At 52.2% G+C, this 15,387-nt stretch overlaps 1 pseudogene; it reads left to right on the forward strand.

The window, feature by feature from the left end:
• The first annotated feature begins 12,246 nt into the window (after window positions 1–12,246).
• LOC105818583 lies at window positions 12,247–13,474 on the forward strand (annotated as a pseudogene).
• Window positions 13,475–15,387: the final 1,913 nt, after the last annotated feature.

The following is a 15,387-nucleotide window of genomic DNA, read 5'->3' on the forward strand; positions in this document are numbered from 1 at the left end:
TCTGGGCGCGCGCCGCTTCCGGCTTTAGCGGCCTCCCTTCCCCGGAGCGCTGTGGTCCTGCGTTTCTGTGGGCTCCAGACGCTTCTTGGTCCCGGAGTCTGGTTCACCTCCGACCCAGTGAGAACTGCACCTGGCAGCCCCGCCGAGTGCAAAAGGACCTGCTAGTTTGTGAGACCAGTTCTCCCCGTCGGAACCCACCGCCGGCCCAACCCAGCGGGTGCCTCACAGGTCACCAGAAAGCGTGTTTCCCCGACAGGTTACTCCTGACGTCCGGGTCTTAACAAGAGTCCTCGCCGGGCCGGGCGCGGTGGCTCACGCCTGTAATCCTAGCACTCTGGGAGGCCGAGGCGGGCGGATCCTTTGAGCTCAGGAGTTCGAGACCAGCCTGAGCAAGAGCGAGACTCCGTCTCTACCAAAAAAAATGGAAAGAAATTAATTGGACAGCTAAAAATGTATGTAGAAAAAAATTAGCCGGGCATGGTGGCGCGTGCCTGTGGTCCCAGCTTCTCGGGAGGCTGAGACAGGAGGATCGCTTGAACCCAGGAGTTTGAGGTTGCTGTGAGCTAGGATGACACCAGGGCACTCGCCCCAGGCAAGAAAGTGAGACTCTGTCTAAAAAAAAAAAAAAAAGAGAGTCCTCGCCCATCCAGCCTCGGTTTTTCTTCCAGAACTGGGTGCCTGACTCCGGAGATCAGCAGGAGGACAAGTGAAGACCCAGGTCCCCTGCCTGCAGGCGCCTCTTCCCAGCCCGGGCTCCCTCTGGTATATGGAGAGGCCTCTACAGCTCGCAGGTGGGCGCAGCCCGCACTTCCTGGGGCTGTCTACACCTCCCAACTGCTCAGAGTGCCCCCTTTAGCTCTTAGAGGACCAAGGCTCGGCCTGCCCTTAGGAGGACGACCCAGGAAATTACAGTAACGAAACCCAGGCTAGAAACTAGAGTAGGGACCTGGGCTCCGAGGGGCACGCGCCCTGGACCCTGAGAACACCTCACTTGGTGGAGACAAGAACTGCTGGAGGAGGGCCACGAGGGCTCTCAAGCACTGGGCTTAGAGCAGGGCTTCGGGTGCTAAGCTCTAAGACTACTGGGTGGACATTCCTACGGGGTCTCCTTTTTCCAGGTTTTATTGGAATTTTCCGCCCCTCCCCCAATTGAAACACCAGTGCCCTTCCTTAGGCACTGGAAGGAAGAGCTGAACCTTAGAGGATCTCCGAGACTCCTTTTCTGAATTTGTGTGATTGGCTTCTGAGTTTTCCAAGTTCCTGCCCCATCGAGATCACTCCTCCTCCAGTCTGCCCTGGGATTCACCCTGCTAACCAGGCAGCATCCAAATGCCTAGGGGGTGCCTTACTGCTTTCCTTGCACCCAACTACCAAGCCCAAGGTGGAGTAGGGGGTAGGGGTCAGCTCCACAGAGTGGCTCATTGCCCCGGTGTATGGATTTGGGGAGGTTGGGGAGAGAATGGCCCTGTGGGTGTGGGTGTGTACGTTTGGGGTCTGCAGTACCTGGATATGCCTAGGAAGTCATATGGCTGAAGGTCTTGGGGCTCAGGGTGCCAATCAAATTTATTTGTAGGACTCCTGAGTCACCTGAGCCCTGGAGTTCCTGTCCCCCAGAATGGGAGGTGAGTAGTCGTTATATCTCATCTAGTAACCAGAACACCTCTGGGAGAATCCAGCATTTTCTAGGGTGAGAGGGACCTATGTCTCCTCAGGGTAAGTGGGATGTGGAGGCCCCAGGAACCAGAGGCTGGGGCCTAAGCGCTGGCTGGGTGAGTGGAGAGTGGGGGGTGGAGACAGCCAGCTGCCCACCGTATAGGCTCTTCTGTCTCAGGGATGGGATGGGCACCCCCGGTGAAAGAAGTCAAGTCATCTGGCCCATATCCAGAGGACAGAACTGACCCTGGGCAAAGCCTGCCTGAGTGGACAGTGGAGGACACACTGCTCAGGCCCCAGGACTCCTGATCCCCACCTCCTCCCCCTCCACCCTTATAAACGCCTCTGCCTTTTTGTTAGACTCCTCAGATATCAACTGGAGTTCTGATTCTTACAGAATCCTGCAAACATTTATTGGGCACCTACCTAGTGCCAAGTGGGGAGCCAGACGCCAGAGATTCACCTTGGCTCCAAGAAGCTCCTGCCAGACACCGGGACACACAGGGACAGGAGGACCGTGTGAGCCCCGAGGACCAGGCTTCTAGAGCGGATCCTCTGCCCTCCCCTTCAGAGACTCGACCCACTCTGCTGAGCTCCTCTAGTGAGCGCACCTGCAGGCTGCCCCGGGGGTGGGAGGGGGCGTGTACGGGGTGGCGGGAAGGAATGTGCGGGTCGGAGCAGCCCAGCCCGACAGGCGCCCGCAGGCGCCCTCGGCCAAAGCCCTTGAGACCAGGCGGGGCTTTCGTTTACGTGCCCGTCTTCCGCGGCGGCCACTCTGCAGACCTAACCGTTCCCCTCTTCGCGAGATGTCCTCCCAGCTAGGCTAGGTGCCCCGCTCCGGCCTCGTCATCCCAGCTCCGGGGCGCCGGGCGTTAGCCGCGGACGCAGAGGGAAACCCTCCCCGCAGCAGCGCCTCCTCAGCGGCCCGGGGCTGAGCTCTGGCGCTCCCCCGGCCCCGCCTCCGCAAAGCCTTCAGTCCAAGGCTGCCGCGTCTTCCTGGGCTGTGCAGGGGAGCCCGCGGGGGCCGCCTTCCGGCCCCGCAAGGCCCACGCGGGGCGTGAGGGGTCAGAGCCCGGGGCCTGCGCCGGGCGGGCGCGGGGTGCTGCTGGCAGGGGAGGCGCGGGGCGGCGCGCGGGGGAAGAGAAAGTGCCTCACGCAGACTTCGTCTCTCGCGCCCGCCGGACTTCCGATCCGGTGGCGTCTTCACCGCTTTGTTTCTTCTGCTCCGGGAGGCCCAGGTGGCTCTGCCACAGCCTCCGTCACCCCGGGACTGCAGACACCGGGAGGTCCGTGGCTAAGACGCCAGGACGCCACAGAAGCTGGGGAATGGTTGAGTGCTCGGGGAGCACCCTGCGGGACGAGGGCGTTGGAACCGGCCCCAACCGGCTGTGGCGAGACACAGGCCTCCGGGTCAACCCCGGGGTCTACGACCCGAGTCCCCGCTGGCTCCCGGCTGGCGCAGCTCAGCCCTGTGGCTGCGGTGGGGATGCGGCTGGCGTCTGGACCGGCGTCCTGTCCCATCCTCCGAGACTTATTCGGCCCAGCCGGAGCTCTGCCGGTGCAAGATTCGTGCGTCCCTCGATTGCGGTGACGACGGGCAAGTCCAGGGGCGGACCCCGACTCGGCGCGCCGGTTCGTGCGTGGGAGGAGCGGTGGACCGTGGGGTCCCCATCCCTCTTTTCTCCCGTTAAAAATTAAGCCGACGCTCCGCTAAAAAGGAAGGAAGGAAGGATGGGAGGGAGGAAGGGAGAGGGGAGGGAGGAAAGAAGGAGAAAGAGAGCGAGGTGACCCGCATCTTGAGTCTACCCCGTAGCCAAGCGAAGCCCAAACAAAAAGCTGCTTTGCGACTTCGGAAGTGTTCCCTCCCCTCAAGAATTCAGGGTCCGAAAACGCAAATTTCCTTTGAGCGCAGACCGTAAACCCAAGGGGACCCCCTCCTTTAACACCCCCGCCCCTACGTCTCCTTTGCGAACCCCCATGCCCGCGCCCTCGCCGCAGGTGCCTGGGCGCCGTCTCTACGGACCAGTGTACACAGGCAGGGCTGGAGTTCCTGCTTTGCAGGGAGGACGCCGAGCACTCGTGAGGTCAGACATTTAGGTAAGCGAGTGGGGTAGGGTCTTCGTGATCGTGTTGCGGTTCCGAAGATCAAACTGTCCCGGCGCGTGCCGGCCCGGAAGATCCGAGCTACCACGGCTCGGTTCCGCTGCCTGGTGCTTGGGCCTAGTCTCCTGACACCGGTTGCAAGACTCCTTTGACCTCGGGCAGGGGTAGGGGTGCAGGCAACTGCTGCCCGCCCCAAAGTGGGGCGCGGGGGGCCCACTCGTGCCTAAGCGAGCTCAGGCCCCGAACGCCGGGTGAAGGGCGGCCCGGGCCCTGTCGCCGGGAAGTCGCGGGGCGGGGGGCGCGGGGTGCCTGCATGGCCTTCGTGTTTATCCGGTGCTCTCCGCCCAGCCCGTGTCTGCAGAGACCTGGGCCCCGACGTGGGTCGAATTACCCCTCTTCGCTGGGTCAAGAGTCCAAGGCAAATCTTTATTTTACCTCGTGAGGATTCTTAAGAGGCGGCGGCTGCTTCTGAGGTTGGCAGGATACGTGTTTACCGTCAGTAACAGTCGTAGTAGCGCAGCGGCAGCGGCCCCAGTCCGCTCCATTCCGACCACAGCATCTCGGCAGAAAACCGCGGAGAACCGGCGCGATGCCACAGCGGGGACCCGAGGCGCAGAGCCAGGGCCGGCTGCGGGAGGGAGGCGGGGCTGGCGGGGCATCCTCCCGCGTTCCTGGTGGCAGCTGCGGCCTCCCACCGAGGACGTGTCGGAAGTATTTTTATGTCCCTTAATCTTAAAGCATTCAACCTGCTGGGTATATAGAATGAAAATTGTTGCTTGGGCTCAGGATTGACGGGATAGGGTCCCAGCAGGGTCAGCGGGACCCGAAGGTTTGGTATCGTACAGTGGACTGTGGTTTTCCACGCCCCCCAATCTCATACTTTCTGATAGGAGACTGTGGGTTTTAACTTTAATTTTAAAGAGGAGGTCGTAGATAAATTGGGGCCCTGCAGAGACTTAAATCCAGACTCTGCGGAGCAGAGACGTCAAAGTCCCAGACCCTAAACCCCCCACTCCCTCCTCAGGAAAGGGCAGGAGTCTGAGAAAGGGAGGAGGCAGGACTGGGAGCTGGGGCTTTGAGTCTCTTCTTTTTAAAGGGACCTATGTCCGGTGGAGTTTTCCCCTTAGGTCTGAGTAAATCCAGAGTTCTCCCTGATGTTTTTTGTTTTGTGTTGGTGAGATGTTTATTTGCTTGCTTGTTTCATTTCTATGATTTTTAATCTCTTCCTAAACCCCATCTGCCCTGGTGGGGAACCTACGGCTTTCTGATTTCAAGATTGTTCTTTTTTCTCTGGGAGGCCGAGGCAGGAGGATTGCTTGAGGTCAGGAGTTGGAGACTGACCTGAGCAAGAGTGAGACCCAGTCTCTACTAAAAATAGAAAAAATTAGCTGGGCATGGTGGTGTGCACCTGTAGTCCCAGCTACTTGGGAGGCTGAGGCAGGATGATTGCTTGAGCCCAGGAGTTTGAGGTTGCTGTGAGCAAGGCTGATGCCACGGCACTCTACTCAGGGCAACAGGGTGAGACTGTCTCAAAAAAAAAAAAAAATTGTTCTTTTTAAGCACCAAAGGAGGCAAGAAAAACTTCATCTTTCTCTGCTATTCTGCTGCACCCCTTTGATTTAATAAAAGGATTTGTTGTGTAAAATTTGGATTCAGTCAGAAGGCCACACTTAAGGACCTAGAAGGCCACAGGTTCCCCACCCCAGGCAGATACTCCTCCAGGACACGTTGACCCAGGCACAACCTCCTGGGGCTTGTCAGAGCCCAGGAACCAGCCCCCATCCCTGTGTGTCTCTGACTCAGCTGGATCTAGTCCTAGTTTTTCCCTGTACACCCAGAAACAGGGCTGAACTTGGACTCCCATCTGTTCCGGAAATAGAAATCAGAGATCATCTGGGGCCACGGCCTGGGATCAGACCTGGTAGAGACCAGTCTTTCTCTCTCTTCCTGCTGTTTTCTTTTTTCCTGCACCCTTCTCCCTCCTTCCTTTTCCCAGGCTCACTTTGCCAAACTCTTTCCTTCCCCCCACATTTATCCTTTAAACTTCTATAAACTTGGTTCAGTCCAGTGGCGGCCCTGGGCCAGGCAGGAGGCTGGAATGGCTACCAACAACCTTTGCCTCCCCCTCCTTCCCCCCAAATACCTCATCTTTTCAAAGGTTGGAGGGGATTGAGGGGGACCTGGATCCCCTCCTGTGACTGCAAGACCTCTCAGGAAATAGGAAGTGATGCCATGAAGAGAAAAAAGGAGCCTTTTGGGCCTGGAGCATCTGGTCTGGCAAAAGGAGATGGGCAGTGCCCTTGCTCCAGGTGCCCTGGGCTCTCTGATGGCACTGAGGGCTTGGGAACGCAGGCCTGGCCCTAGACTGGCTACCCCAACCTGTGACCTTCCTATTCTTCCTGGGGGCAACTGTCTTTGGGTGCCAATCTCGACCCTTCCTTGCTTCTGGACCTGGGGAAGAGGGAGAGGCTTCAGGTTGCACACACTGTGACTTACCTGGGTGGGGAAAGGCGAGTGAAAGGGACCCAGGGGCCACCTCAACCGTGACCACCTTCCTCCTCCCTCCCAACAGCCTGCCATTCTTGGAAACTGTGCTGGTCAATGCCTGGTGTCCGCAGCTGCGATCCCCTTCTCTCCAACCCCCCTCTCCACGGGCCACCTCTCTTTGCCGGCAACCACCTGGGTGTTTCTTGCTGCCTACCCCCACGGGTGACTCCCAGGATCCCTTCTCCCATGATCTCTGGGGCTGCTTCCTGGACCTTGATACAGTGTGAGAAAGCTCCAAAGAGGTGGGAGGGCCGGACGTGGTGGCTCAAGCCTATCCTGCAGGGAGGGGGCTTTAGCCCTCGTGGCCACTCTGATAGCTGAAGAAGCGCTACAGGCTGGAACCCCAAGCTGGGGGCCCTCAACTCACTGGGCCGGGCCCTAGAGGCCTCAGAGCAGAATGAGTCTCTTCGGCATAGAGGCACAGGCACCCAGCACCTGAGGCCTGAGGAAACTAACACCTCGGCTGGCCTCATCAAATGGGGAGATGAGGAAGCCTGTCTTGCTCAGTCTGGGAGGGTGGGGCACAGGAATTGAGGAAAGGGCTCCTGAGCCTAAGAGGGAGTTGGGGACCCCAGGTCTGCACCAGGAGTTGGCAGCTGCTTCTCTCCACTTCTGCTTTTATTTTATTTTATTTTTTTAGAGACAGAGTCTTGCTGTCTTGCTGGAGTACAGTGGTGTGATCATAGCTCAGTGCAGGCATGAACTCCTGGGCTCAAGTGATCCTCCTGCCTCAGCCTCCCTAGTAGCTAGGACTACAGGCATGTGCCACCATACCCAATTTTCTAATTTTCTGTAGAGATGGGAGTCTTGGTATGTTGCCCAGGCTGGTCTCAAACTGCTGTCCTCAAGTGATCCTTCTGCCCTGGCCTCCCAAATTCTGGGATTACAGGCATGAGCCACTGTGCTGGCCTGTCTTATTAAACGAAAAGCTTTAGACGAGTTAAATTTAGCAGACTTTAACTGAGCAAGGAAAAAACCAATTGGTAAATTGGGCAGCCCTCAGAATCACAGCAGATTCAGAGAGACTCCAGTGCTGCCATGTGGCCAGAGAGAATTTTTGGACAGTAAATGGAAGTGAGGTACAGAAACAGATGGATTGGTTACAGCTCCACATCTGCCTCATTTGAAGACAGTTTGCATAGTTGGCTGCCGTGACTGGCCAAGACTCAGCTGTTGTACAAGTGTAACCCTAAGTTAGGTTTTCAATTTGTACAGGTTGTGGTTCTTATGTAATACCTCAACTATTCCAGTATGGAGGCTTTCTCAGGCCTGATTTTAGTTTAAAGTCTTTTTTTTTTGGAGATGAGGTCTCACTCTATTGCCCAGGCTGGAGTGCAGTGTCATCATCATAGCTCATTGCAGCCTCCAACTCCTGGACTCAAGCAACCCTCCCTCCTTCAGCCTTCAGAGTAGCTAGGACTACAGGTGTGCGCCACCACACCCTAGATTTTCATTTCATTTAACATCATGCAGATAGTGTCTTAGGTAATCTCTGGGAGCTGCCTCCGGAAGAATAGATGAAAGTCTGTCTGTTGTGGTGCTGACTGCCGGTCTCCTTTCTTCTCTGGTGGTTGATCTTTCCTAGTCATTTGTTGAGATTCCTAGGGAAGGGTTCTTAAGACAAGTCTTAAACATGTTCTTAGCGTGTCTTTTGGAAAGAAGCTTTCTTAGATAAGGGAATACCAGAGAATTTAGAAGTAGCACTTGCTCACTTGGTTCCTTTAGTCCAGTGTCTGAAAACCATTGGTTCGTGTAGTTTTGTAACAGTAGTTCCCCTCCTCCTATAGATATATATGGAAGGGTAATATTGATGGAGGAATATGTAATGGAAGAAATGGCTTGAAAAAACAGCAAAAATGTTTTATGTCTCTTTAAGACATCCCCCACTCCTTTTGGAGAACTAGGACCTGCATCCCTGCCTTAGGCCAGTGATTAGGAGGGGCAGGGGAATGTCTTTTGTTCTTTGTGCTATAGGAGATGGCTCAAGGGAATTGTCTGGGTGAAGGTCATGAGATTGTTTTAGTAGAAGATGGGAAATGGGATTTATCTGGGCAGAGTTCATGAGATTGTTTTAGCCAAAGATGGGATTGATCAGAACTTTTAAAAGCTCTGTACTTCTGCTCAGAAACAGGATGCTGGTACTTTGAGACAGGAGTCTGCCAACCTCCTCATTTGCCGGCAAACTAATAAACTCCTTTTTCCTTTTCCTCAAACCGCTTGTCCCTGTTCTTCTGATGCGAAACTCCTTTTTCCTTCTCCTCAAACTGCTTGTCCCTGTTCTTCTGATGCGGCCTCAGGGACAAGTGCTGAGCTTTTGGTAACAGTTTGTCTGGATTTTTACTAGTTTAATGCAAGGGGGACATAAAGGGACACTGCTAAACTTTCAAATAATTCCTCGTTAATAGTTTGCAACTGAGTTCCCTGATTATTTTAGAATATATAGTTCAGTTCTTCTTAGGAATATAGAATATTTGATTTTTATTTTCAACACCATGATTAGCTAATTCTTTAGACCATTCCCAGGTTGATCATTAAGGGCTGACCTATTCTTCTGACTAACCAGCTAGAAATCAGGTGTTTCCACAACCTTCTCCTCAGGTTCCACTGGTTTGGTGGAACAGAACTCAGGGAAACACTTCACTTATGTTGAACCATTTGTTATAAAATCTCTTACAAAGAATACATAGGAACAGCCAGATGGAGGAGATGTGTAGGGCAAAGCATGAGAAAAGGGACATGGAGCTTCCACGCCCCTCCAGCACCGCCCTCCAGGAACCTCCACATGTTCAGCTATCTGGAAGCTCTCTGAAACCAGTCCTTTAGGATTTTTGTAGAAGCTTCTATTTTTTTTTTTTTTTGAGACAAGGTCTCTCTGTGTTTTCTGGGCTGGAGTGCAGTGGTATCATCATAGCTCACTGCATCCTCAAACTCCTGGGCTCGAGTGATCCTCCTGCCTCAGGCTCCTGAGTAGCTGGGACTCCAGGTGCATGTTATCACACCTGGCTGATTTTTTAAAATTTTTTGTAGAGAAGAGGTCTTGCTGTGTTGCCCAGGTTGGTCTTGAACTCCTGGAGTTAAGTGATCCTCCTACCCTGGCATCCCAAAGCGCCGAGATTACAGGCATGAGTCACCATGCCCAGCCTAGAAGCTTTATTATGTAGGCATGACTGATTAAATCACTGACCACTGGTGATCCACTTAACCTTCAGCCTCTTTCCCCTCCCCTGGAGGTTGAGGGAAGAGAGCTGAAGGCCCAGTACTCTACTCCTGACGAAGTCTTTCTGGGGACTAGCCGCCATCCTGGAGCCACCAATAGTCTCAGTAGCATACAAAAGACACCCTTATCTATCTGGAGATTCCGAGGGTTTTAGAAGCTGTAGCCAGGAAACAGAAGACAACCAAATGTAGTTGACCCTTGAACAACACAGGAGTTACCCACCCCACAGTTGAAAATCCATGTATAACATTTGACTCCTCAAAAACTTAACTCCAAATACACTACTGTTGAGTGGGAGCCTTACAAATAACAGTCGATTAACACATAGTTTGTGTGTGCATATATATACTATATTCTTATGATAAAGTAAGCTAGAGAAAAGAAAATGTTACTGAGAAAACTGTAAGGAAGAGAAAATGTATTTACTATTCATTAAGTGGAAGTGGACCATCATAAAGTTCTCATCCTCATCACCCGTCACGTTGAGTAGGCTGAGGAGGAGGAGGAAGCAGGGTGTTGGTCTTGCTGTCTCGGGAGTGGGAGAGGTGGAAGAAAAATCAAGTAGACCCACACGGTTCAAACTCATGTTGTTCAGGGGTTAACTGTATATATGTCACATTGACTAAAATGAGGCAAAATCAGTAGAATTGCCGCCCTTTTGTTAGAGCCGGTTCTCCTCGGCCCCAGGAACAGAGAGGCAGAGTCACCGAGGCTGCAAATGGCAAAGGAGTTTATTGGCTAGCTCGAGCTAGGGTCCAAGTCCCAGAGCACCAACGCAGTGGCCTCTCCTATGAACCAGGACCGGACCCCGCCCTGGGGCAAAAGTTAAGCTTTTATACCTTTTTTTGTTTTACACACGACACTCAGGTTTCACATGACACGCTGGGCACACCTTCCCCCCTCCCCTCCTTAGTTCATTGGTTCCTTTAAAAGTGGCTGATCGTGTTGGCTCCTGATTCATTCCTTTAAAAGTGGCTCCAAGCCTAGGGATTTTCGCACCGGCGCCAGTTGTGGTCAGCGTCATAACGGGGAAAGGACAGCGTCATTTTGGGGAAACCGAAACTTAGGCCTACTCCAGGAAGTTCAGCCTGTCATGGAGTCACTCCTGCCTTTATTCCTGTTTTTCATTCTGATTAACTATATTTAACAAACAACTAAAAGCAAGCACGGTCACAGAAGCAAATAGCATCAGTTAGAATCAGAGAGAGCACATTTTTCTCTAATCTCTAACAATTCGTCTCACACAAAGCAAAGTACATTCTCCTACTATCAATTCCTGTTTTTCACTTTGTGTAATACCGCTTTCCCATGGAGAACACTGGCTTTGTAAGAACTTGGTTGGCTGATGAGTCGATAGAGATCCCGATTGTTTCACCCATGGAGCAGAAATCAACATTCTCAGTGGAGTTCGGGGCTGGTTCTGAACCTCTGACTTGTGTGTTCAATCCCAGCAGAGGGTCACAGCTGGGCTTCTGCTGTGGGTGATCCACCTGCACGTCACCCACAGGTGTGGGAACAGGCACATCGGACTGGGAATTTCGTGCCACGACCCCAGGCTCAGAGGCCCATCTCCCCCTAGACAGTCTCCTCCCGCCTGTAGACCCTGGTAAGGAAGTTTGGTCCGAATACAAAAAATATTACAAGTAGGGTTGCCTGTTAGGACGCTATTGCTGTTGTTCATGGGAAAGGCACTTAATGCCTAAACTATTTTGATTCCCAAATAAAGAAAAATCTGCTAATTCCACAATTAGTTATACAGAGGCTGGGGTTTTGGCATTTCTTGACTGGAAACTCTCAGTGAGGTAGAAAAAATTCAGAAATTGTGTTGTGCATATGTAGAGATTTAACAAACTTATTTTGCAGTTGGTGCTGTGGGGCCCGGAATCCTTTAGAATTACTGCCTTAATTGAAGTCAGGCACACCCTCTCCCAGTTATCCAATCAAACCATAGTTTAGGTGCCACCCTGAAGGGATTTACTGATATAATCAAAGTCCCAAATCCTTAAATTAATCTAAAGGGGCAGCCGGGTGCAGTAGCTCACGCCTGTAATCCCAGCACTGTGAGAGGCAGAGGCAGGAGGCTCCTTGAGGCCAGGAGTTGGAGACCAGCCTGGGCAACACAGCACAACCCCGTCTCTCAAAAAAGAAAAAGAATTAGCTGAGTGGTGAGTGCCTGTACTCCCAGCTGCTCTGGAGGCTGAGGTGGGAGGATCACGTTAACTCAAGAATTTGAGGTTACAGTGAGTTATGATCGTACCACTGCACTCCAGGATGAGTGACAGAGAAAGACCCTGTCTATAAAATATAAAAATAAAACAGTATAAAAATCTACAGGGGCATTTCCTGGATGGGCCTGATTCAATCAGGTAGGTAACAAGTTTTCCTTCTTCGTGGGGAAAGAGGCACGCTCAGGCACATCCTTTGCTCACAGGGTCAAGGAAGGGGAATCACACACTGCCAAAGGCCGTTGCCTGGGGTCTCAAGAACAGGGACATAAAGAAGAGCTGGGGCTGGGCAAGGGGCTCACGCCTGTAATCGCAGCACTGTGGGAAGCCCAGATGGGAAGAGTGCTTGGGACCAGGAGTTCAAGTTTGCAGTGAGCTATGATAGCGCCACATGAGCCTGTCTCTACAAAAAAAAAAACCAAACAAGAGCTGGTCCTGAGGGGATTGTGTCAGTCCTCACTCCCACCTGGGAAGCTACTGCTGCCTCCAGAGGCTTCCAGGATGGTGACCTCTCTGAGCTCCAACACCCTCAACAGGCAGAACTGGGAGGATATGTACTTCTACATTCTGAGCCAGACACGTCTTGGAGAATACTCATATATCTGAATGGCCAAAGAAAAGTGTGGGAAGGAATGTGCCGGCCATTCAGAGCTTCTCTGGTGCTCTGGGGTCCATATCAGTCTCAGGAAAGCTGAAGTGTGCCAAACCTGCAGCAAAGTAAAGAACGTCGGACCTGCTTCTTAGACCTCAGGTATGGCCCATACATATCCAGGTTCGTGATGCAGGATTGTCTTTTAAGGATGACACGTCAAAGCCAGATGTCAACAAAGAGTATTGTATGCAGAATGTGGAGAGAGAGATTTCTAACTCTGATGGGACATGGATGGGACGTTGGCGTGCTGGAGAAAGTCACATTCACCAGTGACATGCTGCTCAACTGGCATGGACCACACCCTGCTACAAAAGGAATCTGCCCCACATTTGCAACTTCCGGGTGAAAGGAGAGTGTCACAGAGGGAAGAGTGTCCATACAGGCATGAGAAGACACGAGAAGCCTACTAGATCCAGATGACCCCTTGCTGATCAGAACATTAACGGCCCCTCTGTAGTGGGCAGGTGTCAGCCATGCCTCGTCTGGACCCACCAGAGGACAAGACTATCACCACACTTGTATTGGTGCTCTGGGTGATACCATTACTGAGACACACCTAAGAAATCCTTTCTGCCAGTTCGAAGGGATCCACGTGGTCACTGTTGTGTAGAGACAGCAGAGGGCGCTTTCATCCAGTTTGCCACGGGCAGGCTGCAGACATGGGGCTGGAAGTCCTGTAATAAGTTGATGTCGTTGTAAAATGGGCAAAGTCCCAATCAGCCACAGGGAAAAAAGAAGAAAAGGATGGAACCACAGACTCTGGGATCAAACTAGAGCCTGTTCAGATCTGCCGGGAGCTCTTCCTCCTCCTCCTAGAGCAGAAGCAGGGGCTTCTGCCAACCCCTTCCACCTGCCCCAGTGGTCCTCCAGCGTGGTGAGCATTGCCCCTCCACTACCCCAGGCTTTGGGCCACCCATGTTCCACCCGATGGGACCACCCCCTCCTTTCATGGGGGCTGCAGGACCAATCCAATATCCTTCTCAGAACCAGCAGAGGACAGAAGCTCATGCTGGAAAACACAGCAGCCCTCAGCACATCATCACCACTCCGGGGCTTTATGGAAGAAAGGACGCTTAAAACCCAGTAAATGAATCTTGGAATAAACATATTTTCCCTCCCGTTTCATGGTAGATGAATGTGCTCAGAGTTGGGCAGTCGGAGAACGACAGCCATGCTTTTCTACACGTACTCAGAGGATCCATGGACCTCAAATAAGCTGCCAGTAACACACCTGGCTGCTACTACAACGTGACTAATAAGACCTTAGTCTCTTCCCCTCACCTCTGTGGCGGCGAATGGCTGAGTGAATTGCAATGTCCAATGGAGCCATTGTTCCAATTATATGTTTATTATATGGGGGGAAATTGACCTGTAGCTTGACACCTTTTGACCATTTTTACGTCAATTGGGTATTTTCCTTTTTATCACCTAAAAAAAAGTACCAGCAGTGGTGTATGATTTAACTCCTTTGAAGTCACACCCTCAGAACAACGAGTCAAACCAGCAGTGAGCACAGCCCCGATCTTTCCTTTCCTCTCTTCTTCCTCATTTATTACTAAAGGAATCAGACTGATAGTTTCACTTCTCTACGCCACCAAACAACAAAAAAAAGATAAAAATAAAAATTACTTTTTATTCTTATTGGATGGAAACACATATTTATGGAAATATGTATCATTGAAGAAACGATGTCTGGGATTAAATTATTAATAATAATATTTTAAAGAACTTCCTATAAAACACTTTCTTTAATGCACGAAAAAGAAAAGCACTGCCATGTGTCTGAACGGAAGACGTGGGACCTGTAGCTGGGGCTGTCATCTTCAGCATTCACCTGCCTGTATCTTCAGCCTCTCACTGTCATTCTGTGCTTCTGGGCAGGGGGCTACCTGCTTGGTCTTAGACTGTTTGGATATAACTGAATTGTAGATAGTAAAGGAAAGTGCATGTGTTATGTTTTTTGTTTTTAAATAATTAAAATGAGTCAGGGGAAAAAAAAGGTCTGGTGACAATGTCTCCAGTTGCTGACAAGCTTGTTGGATTTATATAGGACTATCCTGAGGCCCAGAAGAGGCCTGAGAGTGAAGACTGTCCTTGTCTCACAGAGAGGCCGGGCAGCAGACCTGGGCCAGAACTGGGGGGACGTGTCTGCTCTGGAGCGTCTCTTTTGTATTCCGCTTCATGGTCCTTCAGTGATTGCGTCAGCTAGGCCAGCCCATCTCACTGTGCTCTGAGCAGGGACAGGCCTGTGCCCATGGTCTCTTCTTCACTAGAGTGACAGGTAACAGTGAGCTTGCCCCGGCCTCTCCAGGGGTAGCAGACAGACAGAGGCACTCTCCAGACAGACCCCAGAAATCCAGACTACACCATGGAGCACAGAGCCAAACAGAACTTCTGGGCCAAGAAGCTCCTAGAGAAGGAGAAGAGGATGCAGGAGCAGGAAGGGCTCAGCGCTCAAGCAAGGCGCTTGTGGCGTTGGCGGTTTTGAGCTAATTCGAGGTAAGGGGTCAAGTGGAGAGGCTGGGACCCAGCAGCCGAGAATCTGCAAACAGGCGGGAGCTCCAGGCAGGATGATCAATGTTGTTTGCAAGGACCATCTGGGGAGGAAGGTTGCCATTAAATGCAACACCGATGGTGCCTTCGGGGACCTGAAGTGGCTGATTGCAGCTTAAACTGGCTTCCGCTGGAACAAGAGCATCCTGAAGGAGTGGTGCATAATTGTTAAGGACCACATGTCTCTGGGGGACTCAGATCCATGATAGGATGAACCTGGAGCTTTATTACCACCACTACAGCAGACGTGCCCCGGCCCTCCCCTCCTCTCCCACCTCACCCCACACCAGTATGGGTACCTGTTTCTAAAAACTCACATTAATAAAAACTTAGATGCTAAAAAGAAAGAAGAAGAATGAGCAGGAAGACAGGAGGAGGAGCTGACCAGGCCCACAAAGGTGCTGGAGAGCTGAATCAAAGACCCCAGCTGGAGACTG

This window comes from Propithecus coquereli, unplaced genomic scaffold (genome assembly GCF_000956105.1).
Source record: "Propithecus coquereli isolate 6110/MARCELLA unplaced genomic scaffold, Pcoq_1.0 Scaffold443, whole genome shotgun sequence".
NCBI lineage: Eukaryota > Metazoa > Chordata > Mammalia > Primates > Indriidae > Propithecus > Propithecus coquereli.